The 12,167-nt window shown below is 33.7% G+C and overlaps 1 long non-coding RNA gene across 2 annotated transcripts; it reads left to right on the forward strand.

The window, feature by feature from the left end:
- Positions 1-267: 267 nt before the first annotated feature.
- On the forward strand, positions 268-4,596 carry LOC145578696 (uncharacterized). 2 transcript variants are annotated; one of them, XR_014098903.1, is made up of 5 exons: positions 268-402; positions 1,675-1,922; positions 2,317-2,384; positions 2,668-2,718; positions 4,074-4,596. It is a non-coding gene; the product is annotated as an uncharacterized LOC145578696 (long non-coding RNA). The 2 variants fall into 2 exon arrangements; XR_014098904.1 differs by having other exon boundaries at positions 2,320-2,384.
- The last annotated feature ends 7,571 nt before the right edge of the window (positions 4,597-12,167 follow it).

Consider the following 12,167-nt stretch of genomic DNA (forward strand, 5'->3'; position numbering starts at 1 on the left):
TTTGCGACTAAAGATTAGTTGCTACGGTAAATAATTTTGAAACAATTTTTTTAATAAAATTTGCTACTACTATTGCAACTAACATGGTAGTTGCTACCATTGTTTTTTAAAAAAAATTAAATAAAAAATAAAAACCCCCTTTTATTAAACAAGGAAATATAAACCCTTAGTATAATGAGTTAGTTTTTTTATTTTTTTTTTATTTTTTTTACTAAAATTAAAAACCCTTAGTTGTTGCCGCAAAAAACCCAATTATCACTCCTTAATCCTTATTCACAAAGAGTACTGCAGACATACTCTTCTTCCTAAAAAAAAAGCCGAAGGCCAAGTTCAATTCAGAAAAAATCAAACCGTCGTCGTTATCTTCATCTGCCGCCGCCATGCCACCATATCTCCTCCCAGGTTAGTTACGCATGCTTCCCCTTCCTACCGTCCATTCCATCTTTCTCATATTGCAATTTGCTAATGGCGATTTAGGGTTATCATTGAGTTTCTGTCCAATTTTTTACTTTAACAAGTATCGTTTACGAAATGCAAACTGATTTTAGTCTGATTATTGATTGAATTGCGAATTGAATGAGTTGCGAATTGATTGAATTGATATAATCTGGTTTATTGCGAATGGATTGAACTGATTTTAATTTGGCTGCCAATTGCGAATTTTAGGTTTATTTTTGAACTCAATTAATGTAAAACCATTCAAACATGATTTAATATGCAAAAAGCCGTAATTTTTGGATTTACTATATACTATGCTTTTAAACTGTCAATGTTGTTGCAAATTAGGCAATGTTGGTAATTACTGTAGTTTTTTGCATCTACTATTGATGAGATTTAGATTGTAATGCTATTTCTCTTACTGTATTTTACTATGCTGTTTGATTATTTTTGTTGACATATGGTGACACAAATATGTATACATGATTGGAAATCCCTCCATTTAAATTAGATTGCCCCAACTATTGAGTAGTGGGAAGGATTGTGGACTAGTGGTTGTTAATATATACTGGAACTTCAATGCATTTACTCTATGCAAAACTGAATGATGTTAGAATTAATTGTTAAAATTAGTTATGCCCACGCTTAATGCAGGATGATATTCAGTATCAGCTTCTTGTGGCTCTTCATTATCTTTGATTAAATAAACTTTTGTCTTGCTGCACCAAAGCATGTATCCTACTTTTTACAGGAAAGAGTTGACTGTTAGTATGCTGATGTGTAGCTGTCAACATGTTTCACTACTAGGAAGAAGAGCTAGTTACTTGAATCAAAATTCCTAGAAAATTATATTCAGTCACTATTTCTTAGGTTTCTCATTAGAACTTCAGTTTCTACGCTTTAGATTTAAGGGTTTTGTTAATTTTTTTTCATTTACTATCAATATGTTACTTGTGCTGGCAAAGAGTGAGAGAAATGGAGTTACCCATCAAGGGGTGCCCCTGGTGGGTTAAACAATAGACTTGAAAATAAGATGAGATAATGTGTTTTGTTTGTTTCATGATAAAAAGTTGCTAATTTATGTATATATATAATTTTTTTTGCACGTTGAACAAGGGACTTGTTTTAAGGAAATTTTGTGGTTCTCAATAAAGTTTTTGTGTTTACTACTTTTCCTCCTGTATTGCTCATGTTTTTTTTTTTTTTTTTTTTTTTTTACTATTCTTCATATGACAGATACCTTTTTCTTTGAATTTGAAATGACCTTCCCCAAATGGTCGGGGCGGTAATCAAGGCGGTGTTCGATCTAATAGTCAATCGGTTGATCAAGACAATCCTGTGGTCACACAACCCACACCACCACCCTCTAATGAACAGGTACAAGAAAATTCTAATGCCGATGTTGCTGTTGAGGACAATGTGGCACCACAAAATTTGAATGGAGTGGAACAAGGAAAGATTGAGCTCTCACTAGATGGGTTATGGTGAGTTATAATCATTTATGTATTATATTTGTTGTCTCACACTACCACAAATACTACCACAAATACTGTCTATTAAGCGCTTAGGTAGACAAACACTATGAAAGTGCTGAAATAGTCATATGCTGTGTTAAATTTTCATGAAGTGAATTATTTCAAAACTCTCACTATTCCCAATATCCCACTATTGGAGTCTTCCTCAACCCCTAACCTTTCACTATTGAGCATAATCAAATTACCCCAATTTCTGTGCTCGATTCATCAATCTTCAATTCAATTTGTGAGTTTCAATCCATCCACATATCAATCTCAACTCATACTCTTTGCTTAAAGAACCCTGATCATTTAAATCGTTACCCTTTTTTCTGAATTTTTGTGATTAATTTACTTTGTTCAGCAGTTCAATTCGTGAGTTTCAATCAATCCTGTCAACCCATATGATTTGCTGGAATAAAGATTCATCTGGTAAGATTTTTCGCATGATTATTTTAGTTTTTGTTAGATTTAACCTTTCAATTTGCCCAATAACTCAATGAGTCATTCTATTTGCCAATCGATTTATTCAACATTATATATTGAATTTCGCTATGTTTATTGAAATAATTAGAACCCTTTTCCAGAAAGCTGAGTACCAACCTGATTTGTTTTTTTGTTTTCCCCTTCAATTTCATCTAGTTGAAGAGCTTGTAGTCGTTTTTTGGGGGGGTTTTGTTGTATATAACCTATAATTTCGTTATTTGTTGTGTAGTTGTAAGCAGCGTGAAAAAGAAAGAGATTGCAAAAATAGAGATTTAATTTGGTATGTTTATTGCATCTTTATGATTAGATCTTTAATTGAAGGATATATTTTAGAAATTATTAATGTATTTTGAGTGTTCAATCCATTAGTATGTCCCCTGCTTGCTACATGTTTCAGAATTTGTTCTTGAATCTTTTAGTTGTAGGCTCAAGTTATAGGATTACTGCACTTTTTTTAAACCAAAGGTTAGTGGATTAATTCAATTTTAAATAGTTCATACAACAGAGTTTGGCAGAGAGGTGTTGAATATATGAATCCAATAAGGTCCAGCCAGTTAAGGAAATAGTAACGACACACAAACTAAAATACCCCTAGGGATTAAGCAAGATAATCTAAAAAGGTGACTAAGAATGCAGAGTAAGTGCTACAATGTCCATTTTAATTCATTAGTAACTACATTGTACTTCGACCCCCCTAAACAGCAGAGTTTACTTGACTTTAGAGTTGGTAGCCATTTTAATAATTATTCTCATTCTTATTACATGATGAATTGAGAGCAAATTTTACTTTTGCGACGGTTCTACAAAATTTGTTGCTAACCCAATTCCTAGTATACAAGTCCTGTGATTATAACCTAACCAAATTAGATGTAGAGAATAAAAGGGTTAGAAAAAAAAGCTTACATGGAATAGATTGTTGACTAGGGAAAAGCCCGGAAGAATAGGAATTAAAAGAGTTCATGAGGGACACAAATACTTGACATAATATATTTATAAGTAAGAAGTTGCTCTTATTTTTTCCATTGACTTTCTGTTGTGAATGAGAAAAGATAATTACGGTTATTTCTTCATATATCATCATCTTTTAATTTGAGCTTGTTATCTCAAGTAGAGAGAATTTTATACATTAGTTTAGTTTGAGGATATATAATGTTATTTTTGTAGATAAGCATAAAATGTATATAAAGATAAAACCCAAAGATGTATATGACTTGGTAGACGATGACATTAGAGAAGACAAGGAAAATAAACCATATCATATCTCAACAAGTCATGGTATGAGTATACTTATATATTTTGCTAAGATTATAAAAAATATATATGGTAGTTAATGTTTGGAAATATTATAGATTGTTTGTTTGTTTGTATGATTGAGTTGGAGGATGAAAATAATTGGTCGGTGTTAATCAAATGATTAATGTGGTATGGCATAATGTGAATTGAAACAGGTTTATTTTGAAGCCATACCCTATTGGAGGGAATTGTTCAATTTACAAAGGAGAATCTGTCGAATTATTTACTAATAATTACTTTCAATAATTATTTTCCTACAAGTGTTGCGGTTTTTTTTTTTTTTTTTAAATTTTTTTTTATAACAATTGAGACCATAGTTTTCTAATACATATCTTAATGCAGGGAAAAAATTGAGGAACATAAGACCAAAGGAATTGAGATAAACCCCGACAAAGTCTACTTGGAGGTTGTAGGTGGGCAAAAGAAAGAAAAGTCTATGGTTTAGGGAGTGCTTCACAAATGTAATACAAGAGCGATCCTACTTCTCACCCTCGTGCATCATCTTCCACTCCTTCCATGATTTCTCAACTAAGCTCTCAAGTTGAAGAATTAAAGAAGATGGCGGAAGAAAACCATAACAAGGTAGAAGAAAGCCAAAAAATAGCGACATAAAGCTTAAAATATGCTAAGGAATTTGTCGAAAATCACGAGATCGAAAAAGCTACCTGGAAGAAGGAAAAATTAGCTATGCACAAAACATTGTAGGAGATGGCATCCCTTGCCTCCTGCGTCATAGTCACCCGCTCTCCTGATGCAATTAAGTGTTTTTTTGAAACAATTAGTCATATGGGTTGAATATTGTTTTTAAATACAATGATATAAAATTGATGATATTTTGGATATTTGAATAAAATTAACATTTTGGTTATTTGAATTAATGTGTGGGTACGTTTTTTTTTGGGATTGATATTGGTCGTCGCTAAATTATGGTCTCCAAATATTGATAGTCAGTCGCAAAAATTTAGCGACTGCAGATTTGGTTTAGAGACTGTTTAGTTTAGTTGCAAAATAATTAGTTTCAATAGTCACTAATCTGTCGCAAATAATTAGTTTGGTAGTCGCAAAAGTTTGGTCTCGTATGTATTTGCTAATTCGTCGCGAAAAAAATTAGTCTCAATTGTCGCAAATTTGTCGCAATAAATCTAGTTTGCGTGGTCGCAAAAGTTGGTCTTGTAGTCGCTATCCGTCGCAAAAGTAGTTATAAAACATTGGTCTCCGTAGTTGCTAATCCGTCGCAAATATTTTACGACGGACAATGGTTTAGTTGCTAAAATTTGAAAGTTAGTCGCTAAATGGCAGTAGCAAAGGCGTTGCAAATTCGTCGCTAAATTTGCGACTGTTCAAAAATTAGTTGCAAAAATGGATTTGCGACGAGGTGTTTGGCAACTAACCAAAGTAGTTGCAAATCCGTCGCAAATCCATTTTTGCGACGGATTTGCGACTATTTTGGCCGTCGCTAATTACCCTATTTCTTGTAGTGATCAAAGTAGAATCCTCACTTGATAATTACTCGCAAGTCACAGCCCTAACTCAAAGAACCCCAAGACCCAAAAAAAAAAAAAAAAAAAAAAAAGAAACATTTACAGAAAAATTAAAGATAAGACTAAAAAATTAAAGGATTCCCATTATCAACTGATGAAGTAAGATCTAGCAACAAAACGTGAACAAATGTCATAATAAAAGCTGAATTTAAATACGAAAAGTTGAGAAAAAAAAACAGAAGATGTTGATTAATTTTTATAGATCTTGAAATTAGCATGAAAATTCAAGAACACTTGCTAATAAGAACAAAATTAAAATATAAAAATAAATAAAAAGGAGGAACCAACCTTCACCGTCGCGTTGCATGCTTATCCTAATCGGTTTAACAGAAGAGACAACAAAATCAAACCGAATCAAAGAAATTGAGTTTTCGAACAAAATCGCACCGAGGAGAATTGATTATTTCGAACCAAAGAAAACCGAACGAAGTGATTAAGTTTTCGAACCAAAATCAAACTGAATCGAACAAATTCAAACCAAATTATAGTAGAAATTGGGGAATAATTAAATGTGAGTAGAGAAAAGATCATCCACAAAAATAAACCCTAGAAATCTATAGAGGATATGCTATGAGTTTACAGGAATTGGAGTCTAAAAGACGAAAGAAGGTAGGAAAGAGAGGGCGAGGATAAAGAAGAGAGGAGATAGAGGGAGGGAGGAGAGCAAAATAATAAATGGAGGCGTAGAAATGTTGTGATTGAAGATAGGTGAATCAATTAGGGTTTCAATTTTTTTTTTATTTTCTTTTTATTTTGTAAATATGGAAGACCAGTTAAGTGGTATAATAGGTCTCTTCGAATATTTTTTTTAATTTTTTTTTCTTTAAAAAAATAAGAGAGACCTGTTTTCTTACATCACGGGTCTCTAACTATTCTTTTTTTTAAAAAAAATAAATTTAAAAAAACGCAAGAGACCGATTTTCTTATATAACAGGTCTTTCGCATATTTTTGTAGTAGTGTTTGTTGATTTCATCCCTTTGTTGGCTGACATGCTTCTTTTGTTGGCTGATATGTTTCTTCTGTTGGCTGAATTGTAACTTTTAATTTGTTGGCTTATATATTCCTCTTGTTGGCTGATAGGTTCCTTTTGTTGGTTGATACGTTTTTATTAATGTCTTTAATGTTAACTGATATAAAATATCAATTGGCTGATATATTACTTGTATTAGCTTATGTACAAAGTATATACAAGTACAAAATATTTTTATTTCATTTCCTCTCCTCTTTCCTCCTTTTCCTCTCTTTCTTTCTAAGAAATTCACAAAATCATATCAGCCAAGAGCCCAAGATCAGCCAAGATTTCTTTCTCTTTCTTCAAATCCTATTACCACCAACACAACCACCACGGCACCGCCACACTCTCTCTCCTTCTTGTCGTAGCCACCACCCACCACCAACACAACCACGCACCACCACACTCTATCTCCTTCCTACCGCAGCCCCCACCCACCACCAACATAACCATGCACCACCACTATCTCTTCTTCCTGCCGCAGCCACGCCGGAGCCCAGCACAACCACGCAAACCAGTAGCGATTCACACCCAAGCGGAGTGCCCAACCACGAAAACAGCAGCGATTTGCACTCGCCTCCACCATCAGCGATTTGCGCTCGCCTCCACCACTAGCGAACGCCCCCACCACTAGAGAACGTCTTCTCCTCCGTCATAACCTCGCATCCGTTTTCTGCTTTCTAACTGAGCAAATCATCTTGGATTAATTATGATTGTTTTATGCAATTGTGAATTTTTTATTTTGATTTTAATTGGAAAAAATGAGGAGCAGAGGAGAGAGAAAGAGAAGGGAAGAGAAGAAGGATAGAGAAAAAGAAGGGAAAAGAAAACGGCTTGTTGCACAAAATACATGGGTGCGGGTGCCCGCTGATATGTTCATTTTATATAATGATTTGCCCCCGTCCCATGGTCATAATTAGGAGTCTTTTTGACTCTTTGGAGTCACTTTTATTACTAATATGCGTTTCCTAGTGTTTTCGTAGATTTGGTTTTTTTTTTATATATAGGAAATTGCAGATTTAGAGCATTTTCCCAAACTTACATGAGTCACTACGAGCATTGGAGAAGGAGTGCATTCATATGATCACAATCTGAAGCCCAAGACCGAGTTGGAGTAATCAAGCCGGTGATTAAGGGCTCGGTGAAGAAGAAGAGACCGAGGCAATGGACCAAGTATTCAAGGCCCCAAGAGGAAATCCGAATTGGGCCAAGAAGTGGCCCAATTGGATATCCATAGTTGCCCAAGAGCTCACCTGACCAGGTAAGCCCTCGCCTTGAGGCAGGCCCGACCGGGCACGAGCGGAGCACACTCTCACCAAAAAGGCGGGCCCAGCCGGGCAAAGTCTCTCCCGACCAGGCGCGTGTTTCTGAGGGAGATTTGACGATTTTTAGTTTGTTTTTAATTAGGATTTCTAGCTTAAGTATAAATACGCTTTTGTTAAGCGGGATTCACTTATCTCTTTTTCATTAGTAAAATTCTCAGATTTTAGTTTTAAGCTTTGGATCATAACTCTTGTTCTCTCTACACTTTTGGTTTATGCAATTTATTATTTCCGTTTACTTTGGTAACGATTTCTTCCCCTCTTATTTTCAGTAATATATTTGCTTTGATTGATCATGTCTTGTTTAATTGATTTGCTTAGTTTAGATTTTAATATGTGTGAGTAGATTTATTCCTAGGGTTGTGGGGATCCATAAATAATATGAAGGTGTAATTTATTATTGTTGATTGTCAATGCTTTGGTTGATTTCCTATTGATTGTTTTAATGTTATGCAATTAGATTAGGCCTGATTTTATTGTATGAGTTATGCAATATTGATTCGAGATTCGAGAGATGAGAATTGATATTTAGGCTTAGTTTCAATAGGCAGGTTAATTTATATAGATGGTTAAGTCAAGATTCGAGATATACGATTTAATACTGGTAGCTTAATTATGTGATTATAATACGTAGCGAAAACCCTTTATGATCTGATTAATTGATGCATTATTGATGATTGATTATTGTTACCCTGAAATGTTATTTATTGGTGAACCTATACCCTAGGATTTGTTTTATTGTTATTCCTAAATTCTTAATTGCTTTAGTTTATTTATACTCTTTAGTTTAAATCCCCTAGAAAATATTTGGCTATTTAATAGTTTAGATTATATTAATTAATTAGGAATAGAAAGACTTGTTTTCCTGTGGATTCGACCCTACTTCCCTATCTGCTTTAGCTAGAGGACTTAGGTAATTCTTTTAATTAGGAAGATACGACTTTATCTTGTCCCCCGCACCCAATAGTTTGTGAATTATATAATCTATAAGTGTATAAGACATTAGCCTAAATGTTAATTGAACATTACATGAATATTGTAGCTATTTTTTTAGTATGACTATATGTTATTTCAGTGCGTTTTTTGTGTAGATGACTAACACACGCCAAAACACTGATCGGGTATTCCCTTACCGACAAAGTAATCATTGACCGATCGAGTAACCCTTAACCGGTCCAGTAACCCTTGACAAAGTAACCCATGACCGACCAAATAACCTCAGCTCTGAAAAAGTAACCCTTGATCGACCAATTAACCCCTTAATAAGTAACCCCGGCCACACGATGTAAGTCATGTGGTCAGCCACATATAAAACTTAGTGATGCTATCTTCGACGTTGCCAATTATTAGATTGTATTGCAATACAATCTTATTAATCTATGCTAAACTGAACAAAGAATTATACACATATATATTATATAATTATTTAAAAAAAAATATAAATTCAATATCTTTTATTTTTAGAAAAGTAAACTTAAATTTCTAGGAACCTTTTAAACATCAATCGTAATTCACAAATTTTCATATGTGGAGGGGTTACTTATTTTAGAGTTACTTATTTAGGGGTTATTCGGTCATGAGTTATTTATTCAGGGGTTACTCGGTCGGTCAGGAGTTACTTGGTCAGGGATTACTCGGTCAATCAAGGGTTACTTTGTCAGGGGTTAGTCTCACACAAAAAACGCGCTAAGTGACTGGATAATCTTAAAATAAGTAACCTTTGACCGACTGAGTAATTTCTAAATAAGAAACTCCGGCGAAAATGTGCTAATCAACTGAGTAACCCCAAAATAAGTAACCCTTGACCGATTGAGTAACCCCTAAATAACTCAGCTACATTAAAAAAAACACCAATCTTCCTAATTTTTTGTTTAGAAAAATTTTTTTTTTCTTTTTTTTTGTGACAGGAAGAGGAAGATTTTATTAATCAAGGCATGACAAATCAGATAGTACAGGCTGTACAACAGCGGAGGCACAAGGAGGGATTTCCTCGATCCAAACCCGCAGGATAATCTCTACTACAATTAGCCAATATATGAGCTAACCCATTCCCCTTTCTTCCCACACGAGAGAAACCGATAAAAAGACATAAGATTATAAACTGAATATCTTTTAATTTTAAAATAGATAATTTATTTTTTTTATTTTTTTTTATTTTATTAAAGGAAAGAAACAAGAAGTTAGGCTAGTCTTCTCTCAATACTGTAACCCAACTTATCTGAAGCAATAAAAAAAGAAAATTTACTATCTAAAACAGGATCAATATCGTGGTGTGTTTGCATGAAATGACCTAAAGAAGCAACATAATCTGCTGCTCTATTGCCCTCTCTATAGATGTGCCTGGATTCGACGGAAGAGAAAAGACGAAGGAGCTCCCTTATATCTTCCAACAATAACTGAATCTTCCACGGGCACTGAGCTTTACCCTGCAAAATATTAATTATAAGTAAGTTATCCTCTTTAATAAAAATATGGGAAAAACTGTGGGACCGTGCAAGTAGAAGGCCATTGCGAAGGGCAGTAGCTTCAGCAATAAGAGGCGTACTTGGCCAATATTAAAAGACCGACTACAAATATGATTACCCAAGTGGTCTCTGATAACTACACCTGCAGCACCTGTGGTACCGCGTACAGACCCATCAAAATTTATCTTAACAACACCATGATGAGGAGGAGACCAGGAAATCTGAATGGTCCGAGAATTAGCTTTAGAAGTAGAAGGAATTAACTGATTATCCATAGAATCCAAACAAGAGCGCAACTTCCATTCATGAAAGATTTTTTGGGCACGGGATAAGATAGCCATAGAAGAGAAATTCATATTTTAAAAGACAATTGAGTTTCTAGTTTTCCAAATACTCCACATAGAAGTAATAATCTTAATCACGAAAAAAGTAAAATTCCCACGTAAAATTCTGAAAAGCTGATAAAAATTATTATGAAGAGGAACATGACCTAGCCAATTAGTAGTAGGGTTAGCACCCCAACAACGTTTCGTAAACGGACATGAAAGGAATAAATGATCCTGTGTTTCAACATGAAAATTACATAAAGGACATGTAATGGGAATGTTCAACTGACGATGAGCAAGATTTGCTCTAGTAGGAAGAGCGTTATGAAGAAGTTGCCAAACAAAATTTTCAATTTTGGAGAGATGTATAACTTCCAAATCCAAGCAAATTCCCACTTAGTGTGGGAAGATATGTTATGGGCTAACCAAGTAGCAGATTTTACAGTAAAATCGCCATTGTTAGACAAACCCCAACAGGGTTCATCTTGAATAGACGAGGAAGGAAGAGGGATACCTTGAATAATTTAGACTAAATTAATAGGAACAAGAAGAGACAGGGTCGTAACATCCCACTCATTAGAATTCGTAATAAAATTATCCATAGTGAGATCTAGATTATGGATATCTGAAATTTCTAAATTTAACATAGAAATAACATTTTCAGAATAAAGTTTTAAACTATAGTATATATAATATACACTTCATTATAATGCAGGAACGTTAGTTGTTCTACATACTCCATTTGTTTTGATTTAGAACTAAATGAAGTTTATGTACTACAGTACAATAGCTTATTAATTCACAGATATTTTTTTTTCCTCAATATTACTCTCATAATAAGTTATTGTAAATCCGTCATCCCATGAGACAATACTAATACAAGAGTAGGTAGAATTTGTTATATACATTCGGGTGTACCGTGGTCATTTGCTCATTTAATCAGCAAATAATCAAATATGTAGTAATATTTTTACTCATTTGTTGATTGAATGATTAAATGATCCCGGATGTACGGTACATTCGGGTGTATATAATGGGCTCTCAAGAGTAGGAAATCACCAATAATTTAGTCGTTGGTTCAGGCTATGCAGAGATTGGAGATCAGACTACCTGTCCTAGGAGCTGAACACCACCCCAGCTGCTCAACTTTTGCACATATCTATGTAGTAAAATGTGAAGCTTAATTGCTACTTTAATTATAGCTTAATTGTATTCATCATATCATATCATATAGTTTAGTTAGAGATTCTTCTGATTGGATTCTTATGCTACTTCACAAATAGCCAGGTGGAAGCTGCAACAACGTCCAACGTTATCCATCGAAACTAATCTTGTTAAAAAGTCTTATTTTTTATTCTTGTGGTTGTTAATTAATGTGCTAATTATTTTTAGTCGGTGATATAATGCATCTACTATCAATAATCAAAGATTAAAAGTGCACTTTTTTTTTTTTTTTTTTTTTGTGTATTTCTAGCATTCTCACGAGTATACAATTGTTTGGAGATTAAGAGCCTGTTCTCTTCGGCTTAAGTTCAGTTCAATTCAGTTCAGCTTTAATAAGTTCAGTTCAATTCATGTTCAGTTCAGTTTATCTTTATATCTATTGATATTGCTAATGATAATTTAAGTCAAACTTCATACCTTTTAGCATTTATTACAACAACAACGATAATAATAATAATAATAATAATAATAATAATAATATTTTTCATAAATATTTATTACAACAACGATGATAATAATAATAATAATAATTATTATTATTATTC

Source organism: Chenopodium album, chromosome 14 (genome assembly GCF_948465745.1).
Source record: "Chenopodium album chromosome 14, dcCheAlbu1.1, whole genome shotgun sequence".
Taxonomy (NCBI): domain Eukaryota; kingdom Viridiplantae; phylum Streptophyta; class Magnoliopsida; order Caryophyllales; family Amaranthaceae; genus Chenopodium; species Chenopodium album.